A 14,426-nucleotide genomic window follows, 5' to 3' on the forward strand; every position below is an offset into this window, starting at 1 on the left:
CTAGTTGAAATGTCTTTTATTTGTAAGTGAATGCCCTCTCTCAAGCTTGGCTCCTATGCTGTGTTTTTTTTTTTTTTTTCCAAGAGGTTCCTGCTATTTACCCAACTTTCCAGCTGGGCTTCTCCAAGGCACAAAGAGGCAGGACCTGCCTGAGATTGTACAGTGAGTCAACCGCTCAGCAGGGGATTAGAGCCCACAATCCTGCTGGCATCGCTGCCCTGGCTCAAACCACTGGACCATGCAGCCTCATTTTGTTCCTGGTGCTCTCTGCTGGTATGTGGTTTGTCAGGAAAAAAGCCTCAGTGTGGCTAATAAAGGAGGCACTTTATAAAGCAGTAAAAAAAAGGCCCGCCTCGTTCCAGCACGTCGTCCCTGTCATGGTAGTGTAGGGGTCAGGCTCCCTGTGTGAGTGTGAAGGGCAGGTTTCCCAAAGGCTGGTGGCGAGGAAGCTGAGGAGCAGCACCCGGAGGCAGCTGGCACAGAGCCCTGGCACCCACTGCTGCCAGACAGCCGACCGTGTGCTGACACACCGTGACGAGCTGCCCCGGGCCAGCCCTGGCTTGCAGAGGACAAGCAGAGGCAGCCAGGTCAGACCTTCCCTGCTGGGAAGAGTCCCCAAGCCTTCCCTCGCTGCTGGAGACCTGCCTTTGCTGGGGTCCTGCACAGAGCTGCACCCTTCTAACTTCAGAGCACCAACACAGTAACTGATGGCAGATGCTCTACAAGATAAAAGAGCAAAGTGAAGGCCCCACAGGGAAGTCCGGGGGCACAACATGCTGCTTGGAGCACTACATGATGCAGCAAGTGCTACTGGGCGTTGGGTACCAAGTCAGGACTAGCCACAGGCTCTGGGAACAAGGAAACAAGACCCGGCGCTAACCTGTGCATGACACAACCCCTTTGTCCTTTGCTCCTCAGCATCTGCGAGGCAAAGAAGCCAAAGTGTGCAGTGCACCTCTAGTCTCATTCCTCCTGTTTATGAGCACCAGTCTGACTTCCCTAAAGGTTTCACCTATTGCCATAGTGGCCATTGCAGCCATGCTGTGCATCCAGTGCATCCCTGTACCCAGAGTATCCATACTGTGCATCCAGTGCATCCCTGCACCCAGTGCATCTATGCTGTGGGTGCACGCGTGTGTGGTGGAGCAACTGCTCCCCTTTTCATCTGCATCTCCTGGAAGGGGCTGCTTGGCCTGACACACCCAAAGTACCCAAGTCAGATCACTTGATGATATGGAGATCTCCTGGGACCGGCTTAGGGGTGTCCCACCCAAACACCGCTCGCACTTCTCTGGGGCCGTGGGCAGTGGGTGGGCAGCCACAGCCGCTCCAGGAAGGGTCAGCCACCACTTAGGAGCTGCAAAACCTGCCGACATGTCCCACGGAAGGAAAGCTCCTTCCTTGAGGAAGCAAACCTCAGCCCGGGGCTGCCATTCTCGACGGGGAGGTGGCAGGAGGAGGCTCTGCAGGGATGGGGGGGTCTCGGGGGGGTGGGTCACGCGTGGAAATAGCCGTGGGCGGTTCCCACGCAGCGCGGGGTGGGGCGGGGCGCTGCGGAGGGGGAGCGGCCGCTCCCCCTCCGCAGCGCCGCGCCCCGCCCCGCGCTCCCGCCGCACGGCGGGCAGGCAGGCAGCAGGCAGGCAGGGCGGGCAGCTGCCGCTGCGGCGTGGGGCCGCGCCCGGGAGGCGGCGGCGGCGGCGGAGCGGTCTGAGCCGAGGTGAGAGCCCGGGCGAGCCGCGGGATTTTTTTTTTGGGCGGCGGGGGGGGGGTCGAGCAGCGCCGGCAGCCCCAGGTGCGCTGCCTGTAAGGGAGAGGCAGGCAGGGCTGCAGGCAGGAAAGCTTTTCCAAGCCGGGCCTGCCCTTCTCGGCAACGGTGGGCGGGAGGGAAGGAGGGGGGAGGGCGTGCGGGCAGCGCATCCCGCATCGTGTCCTGCCTCCCGCATCGTGTCCTGCCTCCCTGCCCGCCGTGCGGGGCGGGATGCTGAGGTCGGGGCGCGGCTCCCCACGGGGGTCCAGCCGGTCACGGGGAAGTGGGGGACACACGGAACCCGCGCTTCCCACTCGCGAAGGAGCAAAGCGGAGTGCGGGGAAGCAGCAGCGCGGGTCGGGTCCTTGCGCCGGGATGAGCCAGCCCCAGGGATCCGTAGCCCCGAGCTGCGGGGTTGCCGTAATAGCATTTAACTGCCGGGCTGTGATTTCAGGGAGACGATTTACATTAGAGGGAGAATGTGGAGAGAGCCAGGAACAACTTGGAATGGGTCCTCGCATATTTCTGTGGTTATTTTTGGAGTATCGTCATATGGCAGGAGGTGGGCTCTGGAGGTATCCTTGAGCTCAGCATTTTCTCCATAGGCTGGTTACCCGGGAGATTGTACTAGAGGACCTGCGTGGCCCTTTTCTCTATCAGTGGTTTCTGTATAAAACACTATTTCTCTTGCTGTTTCCCCGGTGGTATTGTTTCCCTCTGGCATGCCCAGCCTTCAGTGTGTTATGGTGGGGACCCTTCTGTGGACAAACAATGGTCTGGGTATGCGTGGTTGAGTATTCACAATGTGTTGCAGGAGCAGGCGATGGAAAAGCTGTGTTTGATTCAGCTGTAGATGGTGTGAGGTGACTCCTGATCAGCCCCCTCTCCGCTGCTGTGGATGAGGTGTGGCTTCTCCAGCATCCCCAGAGGGACCAGCCCATGCATCAGTCTCCTTCCTGCACTTAACTGTCACTTTGCTTCCAGCTTTCTCATGCTAGACTTGTCCTAACTGATTTTTGCTTCCAAACAACTCGAGATGTGGGAAGCACATTGGTACCAAGGTCTGTTTCTTGGGGCTGCCTTGCAGATCTCTGTGTCCTTTGCGGCCCGCTGGACGACTCTGCATGTGTCAGATCCCTTTGACCATGGCCGCGCAGGCTGGAGAGCTGTTCTGGTGGCCTTCAGTTGCATGCCCTTGTTGCCATCAAGCAAGTTTGGAGCTGAGAGAAGGCTGGGTTTGGGCGATGATCTTTGCAAGAAGGGAATTACTCTTTAATTATATTTTTTTAGAGTCTGGTTTGGTAGGCATGGAGCCTGTCTGTGGACACCTATCCAGGGTGCTCAGAGCTGGGGTCTCCTCAGGGTGCTCAGAGCTGTGCTCTCCATGAGGACCCCGGTCTCTGCTGTGTGCAGAGAGGCAGGGCATGTTCTGGAAGCTGTGGCAGACCCCGGCTGTTGTAGCATATGGCAGGTCCGCAACCACCCTCTTTCTCCCAGAGTGTTCCCTCCTTACGCAGGGGTAACCTCCATGTTTGGTGTCAAAGGACTGTGATGTACCCGTCCCTTGGGGGGTGCGAGCCTCCTCCCCGCCTGCAGCCCCAGCTAGGAGCCTGCAGCCCCAGCTAGGAGCCGAGTATTCACGTCTCCTTTCCTCTTTGCGCGCCATCCTTGTGCTCTGTTGATTGCTTTAGCCGCAACTTCAGATGGTAATGCAGTCATTAAACCAGACATCACCGTAAACAGCAGAGCCCTGGGTTAGGCTGCAGGGGTACAGGGTGTCTGGGAGGGTATGATGCAGCTCTGGGTTAGCTGCAGAGCCTGTGTGTTTGTGCTGACAGTAGGCTGGCTTCAGCTGCAGGTGATGTGTTCTTTCCCTGCTGTTTTGGTTGCTTGTTGATGTTGTAGCTAGAACTGTCCAGTATTTTTATTTTTACCAATTTTTGAGAAATCAGCATTTTCTAAAGTGCTCAGGGAAGATGTTTTGTTTTGGAGGAAGCTTCTAAAAAAGGTTTTTGAAGTCCAGTATTGTATTACTGGTCAAAAAGCATAAGCATAGAAGAGAGCCTGTGTTCCTGGCATGTGGAGGGTGAAGGCTTTGGTACCTTTCCTGTCCAGTGCAGGCACGGAAGCTTGCTGGGCCCCCTCTCTTGGGCTGCCGCCATGGACCACCACAACGATGTTCCAGGCTAAGTGTCTTCTGGCGTGTGGTTTATGGGTGGCCAGGAGGGGTGGCTGGGTCAGCTGAAGAAGTCACTGCACTGTAGAATGGGGAAAATCTTAAAAATCAATTTTCTTCCCCCAGGCAGTTGAGCTCCCTGTTAAGCTCTGGGTGATGACCTTGGTCCTGGTGAGGAGCTGGAGCTCTCATTGATTTGCAGAATAACCTTTCACGCTTTCTGCTGGCAGTGCTGAGCCCTTGTCCCATGTATAACTCCAGCGTCGCTCTGTGTTGCCTGTGTTCCTCGTTGCTCTAGTGCTCCTCCTGACTTCCGCATTACTAGAGGAGTTTTTCAGAGACAGACAGACCAGTCAGGTGCCTGATTAATTTTGTCCCTAAAAGAAGAAAACTTTCCCATAGCTAATTAGGATTTCTAAATTAGGAAGTCACAGAGAATGACCTGTCGGTTAAAGGGCAGGGAGTGGGCTTGGCTGTTCCCAGGCTTGCTCCGAGTTTCCTGCCCAGTCTTGCAGACATCACTTGGGTGTCCTTTGCCTTAATTTTATTTGGCTATGGACAGGGGATATTTCCCTGCCGCCTTGGGCACAGTGCTACGGCGCCTGAGTGACAGCTGGGATACCGATGGGGAAGCAAGCGTATGCAAGGAAATGGGCTGAGTATGGGCTTAAGCTTTGCGGCAGATCAGCGTGGGCGTCTGTAAGGCCTGTGTTTAGCTATATAGTAGACTTTCATGCGGTGCCTGTCACTTGGAGGTCTGAGCCGAGTCTGAAGCTCTGTTTTAAGCATAGATGCAAAAGAAGAAACGTGAAACGGTGGAGGTTCCTGAGTCCTGGATTGCTGGAAGCTCCTGTGCCGGAAGACTTGTGCAGCTACAAATAAATGACTCTCATACGGCATCTAAAAATGTGCTTGTGCTGAGGCTGTGACAGTGATGGCTGCGTGGCTTATTGTTCTCATTAGAGCAGTCGGGTGGCTCTGAGTCAGCAGGTTTGGATTTGTCACAGCTGGGGCAATTGCACCAGGGAGACCTGTGAGGCAAAGGTTGACTGTCTCCTGGCTGTCCCCTGGCTGTCTCCTTCTGTGTGGGGATGTTGGGGTTTGAGCCTGGACTCATGCTCACTGTTGGCTCGTGCTGTCACTTGAGCCTGGAAGGAGTTGTACGTATTTGTGGGAGCTGGAGGACAGTCTCCTTTGGGAGCTCCTTTCCAGCACCTGCCCTGTGCCATTTGGGTCTATAAAGTTGAGCATCACTACTGCCAGGGAGGCAGCTTGCCAAGTAGACCAGTCTTTCTCATGCAAATCACCTTGTCTGGATTACAGGAGATGGGAAGCATGATGGCAGGAGATCATCTTTGATGGGGACATTGCAGTGTTTCCTTGTGGCTGCAGACCCATCTTTCCTCTCCTCCCCGCCCTTGGGTGGAAGCTTGTGGGTTGTCCAGGACCTAAGTGTGCCTTAAAGAGAAGAGGAGGAGATCTGGGCAACCACCGTCTTCCACCATGGAAGTAGTGGCTGCTTTCTGCAGCAGCTCGCCTGTCTCCACAGCGTGCCCCTGGTGCAGAGCGAGATGTTGGGCCCAGGCCCCGTGGATGTCCCTTGTCTTGGATGATAGTTGCTCCCTCTGCCCTGCCTTTCTCCACAGAGGTGAACTGTTTGGGGATGCATGGAGGCATCTGTACCAAGAGCTGTTGGGCTGAGCTTTTGTATAACTGGGACAGGAGCCAAGGTTTGCTCTCCTTGTGCTAGACAGGGAGCTGTGGGACTGTGTGGAAAGGGGCACTCATCCCAGAGCCTTAGGTGGGTGATTTGGTACGAATACTTCATGTCTGCTTGTCCCAGTACACAGCTGAGGGTGCTCTGAACTGAAGCTGAGAATTAGGCAGTGTGCTGCCTATAGTGTGTGCATGCTCATGCACACTCCCAGGTTTGCTGTGTAGGAGCAGCAGACAGAGCCTTCAAGTCTGGATGATAATGCTCTGGAAGAGGAATTTCTTTCCATCTTCTGCTGATGGTCTGTCTTTTGCCCTCCGGAGGGCAATACTAGCTCCCTTGGTGGGGCTTAGCAGTGCCCTAGGCTGGGTTTGCCCCATGCAGGAGCTGCTGTGTCTGGGAGCAGCCAGGTCTGGGTAAGCAGCAGCATCCCAGGTCCAGAGGGATCACAGCGCAGAGGAGACTGGGCTGACCCTATTGTGCTCAAAACACGAGACAAATGAGGCTGAAGCTGCAGATCTGCAGTTGCCAGCAGGTCAGCAGTTTTACTGGGGCACTTGGCCTCTTTGTGGAGATGAAATGTGGTAGCAGTTTAATATCTGCTCCATCCCCCTTTCAGAAACCAGCCCTCTGCCATGCCAGGTATAACTGGACCCTGCTGCCATCTCACTGGGCTTTGCTGTCCCTGACCCCTTCTCGGTCCCAAAGACTGATGCTCCTTTGCAAGGTATTGGCGATGAGGTGGAAACCAGGACCAGGTGCTGCACTAGTGTAAAATGCATCCTGCGTTTGAGGCGATGCTGAATGAGGATTCACAGCCCAGCCCTGCTGCCAGGTTCCACCCACTGGCTCCTTCCTCCCTCTGCTCCTACTAACCCACTGCCGGGGCCCCGCTTGCTGCCTGGCAGCAGAGTGGGGATGTGTGCTGGTATCCTTCCCTGAGTATCAGATGGAGAGGAAAACACAGGGTGGAGTCATCTCTCGCACAAAGGAAATGTTGAGGTATCCTTTCAGCCTTCGGTGGATTTTTTAGGTGGCTGGGGAGAGATTAAACAGGATCTTAACTCGTTCACAGCCCTCTTCCCACCTCATTTTCCTGTGAATCTGTTGCTGTCGTGGTATCTTTCAGAAGATATTTTTAGCTTTGCCTTTTCTTTTTTTCCCCCCCTCTCCTCGTATCAGGCTTTTGAAGGGAAACACGTTTCTATGGGAGAACAGAATGAGCCATTTCACGAGACATTTTGTTATGGGCAGAAGGGCCGGGAAATCTGATTGTGCGTTTTAAATGACACATTCCCCTTTGTAATCAGCTAATCGTACTCGCTGGGGCGAGTGCCAGCAGAAAGCCATCCTGGCTGGGCCAGGGGCAGGCAGGTGCGGACCCTGGCAGGCTGCGGGGCGGAACTGGGGATGGACCAGCCCTTCGCATCCTCCTCCTGCCCACCCACCCGGGACCGCCACCCAAGTAGCCACGGGTGAAGGCTGCAGTCCTGGGAGGGGTCCGGCAGGTTTTTCTCCTTAATGATCCTATTGGGGAAGCAGTACCCCTGTGTATGAGAGAAGCAATTAAGTGTTCTAATTAGGTGCACTATTGATCTGGCAGTGTTTCTGCTGGCAGGAGCTCCTGCTGAACATGGGATGGCGTGGCACCTGACAAAGCTTTGGGTCTCTGCTTTGCCAATGAGGAGAGGGATGTGGCAAAGGTCTCAAAGTGGGAGGGCGGTGCTATGTTAAGGCCTAAGGTGTGGTCATAAGGCTGGGTCTGCTGCTTGCTATGGGAAGGTGCAATTTTTGACAAGGATACAAACCCAGCATTGGTGGTGAACTTTGGGGTGGGAAACTTCCAGCCTGAATTCTCAGCAGTGTTGCCTTTTAGGAGATAGACTGCAAGTCCTGACAGATGAAGGTCCTGCAGAGTGAACTGGCCAGAGCAAGGGAAACCTCCTTTGAGGTCTGATCTGGTTCTGGGTATATGCATGCCTACATGACGCAGGGGCCATTACCTCTGCAAATTCACTGGGGCTCTTCTTCAGGGAACCAAAAAATGCTTTCTGGTAGTATGGCATGAGTAAATACCTGCTGGTCACCTTGGTCTGGTGTGTGATCCATTTGTGAGGAATGCAGCTGACGTTAGGGTGACCGTTGGAAGTACTACAGGTCATAGAGAAAACGCGGCTGCCCGTGCTGTGTTTTGGTGGCAACTTCACTGTCGCTGTAAGCCCACCTGGCCACTTCTGTGCTGCTGCAAGAGCTTTGGAGCTCAGTCCCACCCCGGCACAGTGCTGCTGGCTGCAGCAGCCCGGCGTGTATAGGCAGGGCAACCTGGAAGACTCATGGTGTTGTGGTCCATGGTCATCTCCTGCTGAGCGCTGGCTGGGCTGTTCCTTCTCGGCTCGCCAGAGCTGATACGGTCCCAGTGCAAGGTGGAGCTGTGCACATCTGGACCTCTCTCCGGTCATGCTTTGCCCTCGGCTAAGCAGCCCTGGGGCTGCCACGCTGCCCTGCCCTGTTTATGTTCATGCTCTGGTGGACACGTGAAGGGGACAGTATGAATCCTTGTCCCCTTCCTTGCCCTTCGTTGGACCCATCAGCGTCTTTGCAATGCGCTGGCCTCGATTGGAGTGAGCTGGGCTCAGCATATGGCTCCCTCCTAACCCCAGCCAGTGGTTGAGCCTGCCAGTGGTGCTGGCTGGGATCCGCCCCTTGCACGGACCATAGCCTTCGTCTGGCTGCCATTGGTGTCCCAGCTCCTGCTTCCACAGCCAGCACTCACGCTCACCCCATCAGGGTCAGGCTGGATGACTGCGATGACGATGTTGTGACAATGTGGGTCACTGTGGGGTGTTTTTGAGCCCGGGGCACTGTCTGTGGCTGAGATGGTGTATGCACCGGCCTGGCACCGGGGAGAGCTGCGTGGCACGAGATTGCAATGCAATCTAGCATGGATTTTTGCTAGCAGGAGTGTTATGGGGAGCTGTTTGTTTGCAGGCAGAAGTGAGCAGGGTTGGGGGAGGGTCTTGCTCCCACTGCCTGTATTCTCAGAACACTTCATTAATATGATATTAATTGATGCAGTAGCTCGCATCCCAAAATGTCTATAGCTCAGAACCTGCTGTGGTGCAGCCAGCCCTGGTGAATGCTGCTTCACACAGTGGAAGGAGGGACAGTCGGTGTCTGATGGAGAGTGCGGGGGCTTTGTTTGGCAGCATTAACAGAGGCAGGTTGGGGAGGATTGAGTGCCACTGTCCTGCCTTTGGTGACTGTATCCTCCATCCTCTCTCACAGGAGGAACCCAGTGCAGCCCTGGCGAGCCCTGGGTGCCAGGGCTGCTGGTGTGATACCCCTTCTTCTGGGTCTATCAAAAGCTGGCTGCTCTTGCGCCTGCCCATGTGTCTGCCTGCTTGTCTCTGCTGTGCATCTCTTGACTCGCCCTTGAGCTGGGATGGGAGAAAGCTGAGTGTACAAACCTGGGAGCTGCACGGGGCCCCCACAAAAATTGCTGGGCTTGGCAGAATGGGAGCAGGGCCACGGAGGCTGCGCCGAAGAGGGGAGAGAGCCCCACAGATCCCTGCAGCTTTGCGTGACTGTCTGCGAGTGGGAGCAGGAGCTGCTGGATTGGAGTCCGTTCTCCGGATCAGCTTGGCCTATTGGGACACTCATGCGTCCTGCCGCTGGGAGAGGGCAGAGCTCTTCTCCTGATGGAGCTGTCTCTCCTTTGGCTTGTTAGCCTCTGGGCAGTGGCATCTGCACGAGGAGGCAGGTGAAGGAGAGAGAGGTCTGTCATGGGCTCTGGGATCAAGAGGTGTGGGCACATAGGTAATGGCATGGGACAGGAGCCTCCGCATGCCAGTGGCATCGCTTGGTCTGTGGGCAGCACAGGCTCTGTGTGTAATCATGAGTAGGTCAGGAGAATGCCATTTCCAGGTCTGGCAGAGCTGCGAGCCGTGCACCGGGGCATGCATTCAGCTCCTGTGCTGGGCACTGGCGTGGAGGTGTTCAGGCCCTGTGGCACCGGCCCTGCGGTGCGTGTGTGTGTGTGACCTGGGGCTGCAGGTGCAGCCAGCGCTGGTGTCGGCTGGCTGGGCACAGGGGTGCTCCCCGTTGCATCCCAGCCCTGCTCCCCATGCAGTGAGACAGCTGAGCGAGTAAAACCAGTCTACATGCTGGCTGCAAAGGAATCTGTCCCTGGTGAGCAGGGGTGTACGAGAGCGTGCCCACCACCCAATGACATCCTGCTTGCGCTTTCCCTTGTGTGACAGTGGCAGAGAGCTGGGACAGGACCATGCACTCGGTGGTGGCTGCAACTCCCCCCTCTTCCCATATCTCTCGTGCAAATCATTTGGGGGTGCAATTTCTCCCTGCTCAAAGGTGACTTTGTTTCCTTGGAGGTGCCGAAGCTCCTGGCCTTATTGCATCAGGTTTTCTGCCTGGGGGACAGCAGTGGGTCCTGGAGGGAACGGCCAGAGCCCCACATGGTAACTGCCCAGCCATGGCTCAATCGCTGCGTGTCACCATGCTGCTTGGGGACTCTGTCCAAATGGAAAGTGGAGCAGCTTTTATGCCCCGAGCAAGCTCTTGGGGAAGCTGCTGTGGATCGGTGTCACTCAGCACAAGCTGTGTCAGGCTATGCGCAGCTGATGTTTGCTTGTGGAGAGTGAAAGGTTTTTGCTGAATCCATGGGTGAGGTGGGTGCTTTGCATAGGCGGGTCATCCTGCCTGTTTTGCTTCTGTGCTTAAGGGAGGATGGTCCTTGCCTATTGAAGGTATGTTTGAAAATTAACCCTTGGAAAAACAAGGTGTCCTTGCTGTGCTGTGCGACTGTGCTTCCTCCTTCACATAACTGTAGTGCCTGCTGGGCAGTTTTTCCTCCCCCATTGGATGCAGTTGTCATCTAAAAAATGGCTCTAAAAATGCTGTTGCAGGATTGGGGCTGTTCCTACTAAAACTGCTGATTTCAGTCCTGGTGTGCCAGAGCTGCTGGTCACTCCATGGACAAGTGAGGGGGGCTGCCTCCCGTGGGTCCTTCATCACTGACCTGCATCATTACCTGGGGTAACAGTCCTGCCGACCAGATGTTGCCCTTGGCATTACCGCAGGGGCCACGCCGGTGAGCCAGAGGGGCAGGTGACAGTGGGGTGGCACAGATGGCCCTGAAAGGAGAACTTGGGTAGTGCCTGGCGGCGCGAGCCAGGAAAGTATCTGTTTCACTTCTTGGAGGTGTGTTTGTTCTGCAGCACTGCCTGTAGTAAATATTTGCTTTTATCACTCAAATGAGCAGAGCTGGCTCGTGATGCACGCAGCGGGCAGGCTGACTGCGTGAGAAGGTGCTGTTTTCACATCAGTCTTTTGGGGAGTAAAGCGGCATCTAACGTAATCTGGAGCTTACATTCTCCAGCAAGCAGATTTGTATGGAGTCTAAACGCAGTGCTCGAGCTGTGCGGGCACCATCTTGTGATGAAGTGCCTGGCTAATGTCCTTCCATGTACTTGCCATCATCTCTGGAAAGGGTTTCTTTTCTTTTCTCTTTTCTTTTCTCTTTTCTTTTCTTTTCTTTTCTTTTCTTTTCTTTTCTTTTCTTTTCTTTTCTTTTCTTTTCAACCAAATCTAATTTCTTCTTTGCAGGTTCTGAATTGTGCCCGAGCGGAGTGCTGAGAGCAGCCCCTGGAAGCAGCGTGAGTTTATCCTGAAAGCTTTTATTCTCCTTTCCAGATCCCACATAAGGCTGAGTGGGTTTTGCAGTGTAGAAGGGGTTGCTCAGCACAGAGCCAGTGCTGCAGGGAGGCTTGTCTGCCACAAACCCCCAGCAGGACTGGAAATCTGGCCTGCTACCACCAAAGCACAAAACTGCTGGGCTTGGGCTTGTTCTGGCTTTCTTTGTGTTGGGATTTTTTCCTGGTTTAGTTAGGGGTTGGGCAACAGCTTCTTTGCCAACAGAAAGGCTCCTACTGGCTGCCTGAGTCTTTGCCCGCTGACAGAGCGACTTTGGGACATCACACTTAATGCTGAGTTTCCATGCTCTCTTTTGTGCGGAGGATTCAAGGAAGGTGGCATGTTTGCAAACCAGCCATTGTGTTTTGTTGGGTGTGGATCGAAGCCGTAGGTCCCTGGGCTCACCGGGGGCTGGGCATGGCTGGCCTGAGACACGTCCAGGGGAGGCTGGCACCACTGGGCAGCTGGGAGCGAAGGATGGGAGAGGGCAGCGATAGGTCTGAGCTGCAGAATTAAATTGCTGGGATGCCTGAAAGAGCCAAGGGCTTGGTGGTCCAGGCCTACTCAGGGACCCCTGGTGTTCCTCCGGCTGAGTGGGCTGCTCCGCTCCAGGGCCCCATTGCACAGCAGGTTTGCACGGTGCTATCCCTGTGAAACCAGATGTGAGCTGCTTCCGTGCGTCTTGCAGATGGTGTGCGGCTGGGGATAGCTGGGAGGACAAGGTCTTGCTTCTGCTTTCACTCCCTGACCTGCAAGGTGAGCCTGGGCAGAGGGCAACACAGCAGTGCTACCCTCGCTCTGGGCCCAAGATGGGAGCAAGGTGTCATCATCTGAAAACTGGGGATGAGGAGCTCTATGGCTGCACCCCGCTGTCCTGGCTCTTTCCTGGGTGACAGGAGCGTGCGGCAGCATGCACCATGAGGCTCACTGCATCTGTGGAACCCCACTGCTCACCAGGGTTTGGCTCTTGTCCACACAAGGTGAAGGGAGCAGAGGCAGGCATTGCTCTGGATGCGGGCAGGATATCCGCATCCTTGCTGAGGGCTGTGATGAGCTGCTGCGATGTGCTCCTTGGGGCTAGAGGTGTCTCTGGCTTGGAACGGGGCAGCGTGTTACTTTTTATGAGCGGTTTCTCACTAATGGTGCTACAAGACCATCCCTCCAGGAGGGCTCTTTGCGGGTCTGGCAGGATGCCAGCTCTGCCCATGTCCGCAGGCATGTGTCTGTAGGGAAAGCAAGGAGGATGACAGGGTTTCTTGTCCTGTCTCTGTATGCTGGAGTTTGGGTGCTGGAAGACCAGTTTTGGAATTGGTGGGGGCAGATATGCAGGCCCAACTTCAGTGGTGGATTGCATGTGATCCTGCATCACTACGTGCCTCAGTTTCCCTCCAGAATGGTGTGGGGTGCCTGTGTGCTTCTGCTCTGGGGCTCTGCGCAGGGAAGGCTGCTTGGGAGGTTGAGCACCAGTCACCACCGATGTGGGAGCATTCGGCTCCCGGGCGATGCCTGGCAGGAAGCTCTGCCCCTGCATGGGGGTGTGAGTGAGTCCCTGTTGGGTTCCCCACACTGGGGTGTCACAGGGAGTGGGAGGACACACACCACTCTGTGATGACCTCTGGTACCCAGCCAACCCCTTGCTTTTGCTAGTGGCCTCAGTGTCCCGGGTGCAGATGGGGATCGGTGGCCCAGGTCTGGGTGTCTGGTTTCATGTTTCCCTCTTTCAGTTGCGTCTCGTGAGCCAGCACCGGGGACTTGGGGAAGCACTTGCACAGCAGAACTGCTTCATGGCTGTGTGCTCTGAGCAGACTCGCACAGCCGTGTGCCGGTTGCCCACAGGTCCCAGCTCCCTGGCAAGTCTGGGCAAGCGAAGCCTTGCCAGCACGGCCTGGGCTAGTTGCTGCTTTGTGCTGAGGGAGGTGTGCCCCCGCTTCTGGAAGGGTTGGTGACACTCCGGTCGTGGCACAGTGATTGTGCTGCTGATGAGCTGCTCATTTCTCTGTTTTTCTACAGCTCCCTAACAGCTGATGTAGTATCCTACCTCCTGGATATCATGAAGGGCTTGCTGCTGGGATTTGGTAGGCAGGGGTGAAGGGAAAGGACTGGCTCCTTGGGAGCTTGCTCAGAGGAGATGGTCATCCATCAGTTGGACTGGATGATCGTTGTAGGTCCCTTCCAACTGAACTACTCCATCCTCCTCAGAAGTGGTGCACAAGATGTGACCATTACCTTGGGGAAAATGGCACTCTGTAGCCACTGCTTTAGACCCCAAACAGGGCTCTTCTGGGGCTGCAGATCAGAAGACGATGACTGTAGGAAGAGAGCTTGGGCCTTCCTTTGGAAAGAAAGAGAAGATGGGGCAAGGCAGGGCCGAGCCCCTTGCTCTAGGAGCTCTTCACCTACTCGAGCTCCTCTCCTCTTCCAGCACACTGCTTACGGGCTGGCCTTGTGGTTTCCAGGGTGTCTGGTCCTGTGTTCTTCTTACACTAAAGCAGATGATCTTGCCTGGTTGCTACATCCCAGCACAAGACAGCTGAACCCATGGTCTCTATCTTACTCTGCTTGCTTTTGTCAGCAAGCAGTGATTGCTGCAGAGGCAGCGAGTGACCTGGAGTGGGGACAGGAGCTGCTCTCTGCTGTCGCTGGCTGAGGAAGAGTGATCCCTGGTGATGGGTGGTCCACACGGTTTGCAACACCCCCTACCTGCTTCTGGTGTGTATCTGAGGTGCCTTGCTGGTGCTCTGCAGTGGCCAGCCACGGGGCATATCTGCAGCTGGGTGAACTGGGTTCAAAGAGCACTGGTTGTAACCATAGCAGCCTTTGGTTCAGTCTCCCTCCCTCTGCTGCACCAGAACAGCTCCACGCTCCACGCTGGTGCCATCCCTGCATGAGGGTTGGAGTACGAGGGGAGGGATGGCTGCAGTGCTGGTGGTCCTGGTGTCTCTCTGGAGAGCCTGGTCCCCACCTGGCCTGACTGCTCCATTTGGCCATGGCGTCTCTTGGGCAGCCCCTTCCACATCCAAAAAAGCACATGGGGCCAGCGGGGCACGGCCAGCTCCACAGCAGGGCAGCCCCATCCCCCA

At 55.7% G+C, this 14,426-nt stretch overlaps 1 protein-coding gene across 17 annotated transcripts in view; it reads left to right on the forward strand.

Moving 5' to 3' along the window:
* The first annotated feature begins 1,583 nt into the window (after positions 1–1,583).
* Positions 1,584–14,426, forward strand: part of EPB41L1 (erythrocyte membrane protein band 4.1 like 1) — a 72,091-nt gene continuing 59,248 nt past the window's right edge. For 7 of the 17 annotated variants that reach the window (XM_030009155.2, XM_030009163.2, XM_030009165.2 and 4 more), the window contains exon 1: positions 1,592–1,717. The gene's annotated coding sequence lies outside the window, so the exon portion shown is untranslated. Of the gene's footprint in view, positions 1,718–11,259; positions 11,310–14,426 lie in introns of all 17 variants that reach the window. The other 10 variants (XM_030009167.1, XM_030009169.1, XM_030009168.1 and 7 more) reach the window with 4 other exon arrangements.

Source organism: Aquila chrysaetos, chromosome 3, assembly GCF_900496995.4.
Source record: "Aquila chrysaetos chrysaetos chromosome 3, bAquChr1.4, whole genome shotgun sequence".
Classification (NCBI taxonomy): domain Eukaryota; kingdom Metazoa; phylum Chordata; class Aves; order Accipitriformes; family Accipitridae; genus Aquila; species Aquila chrysaetos.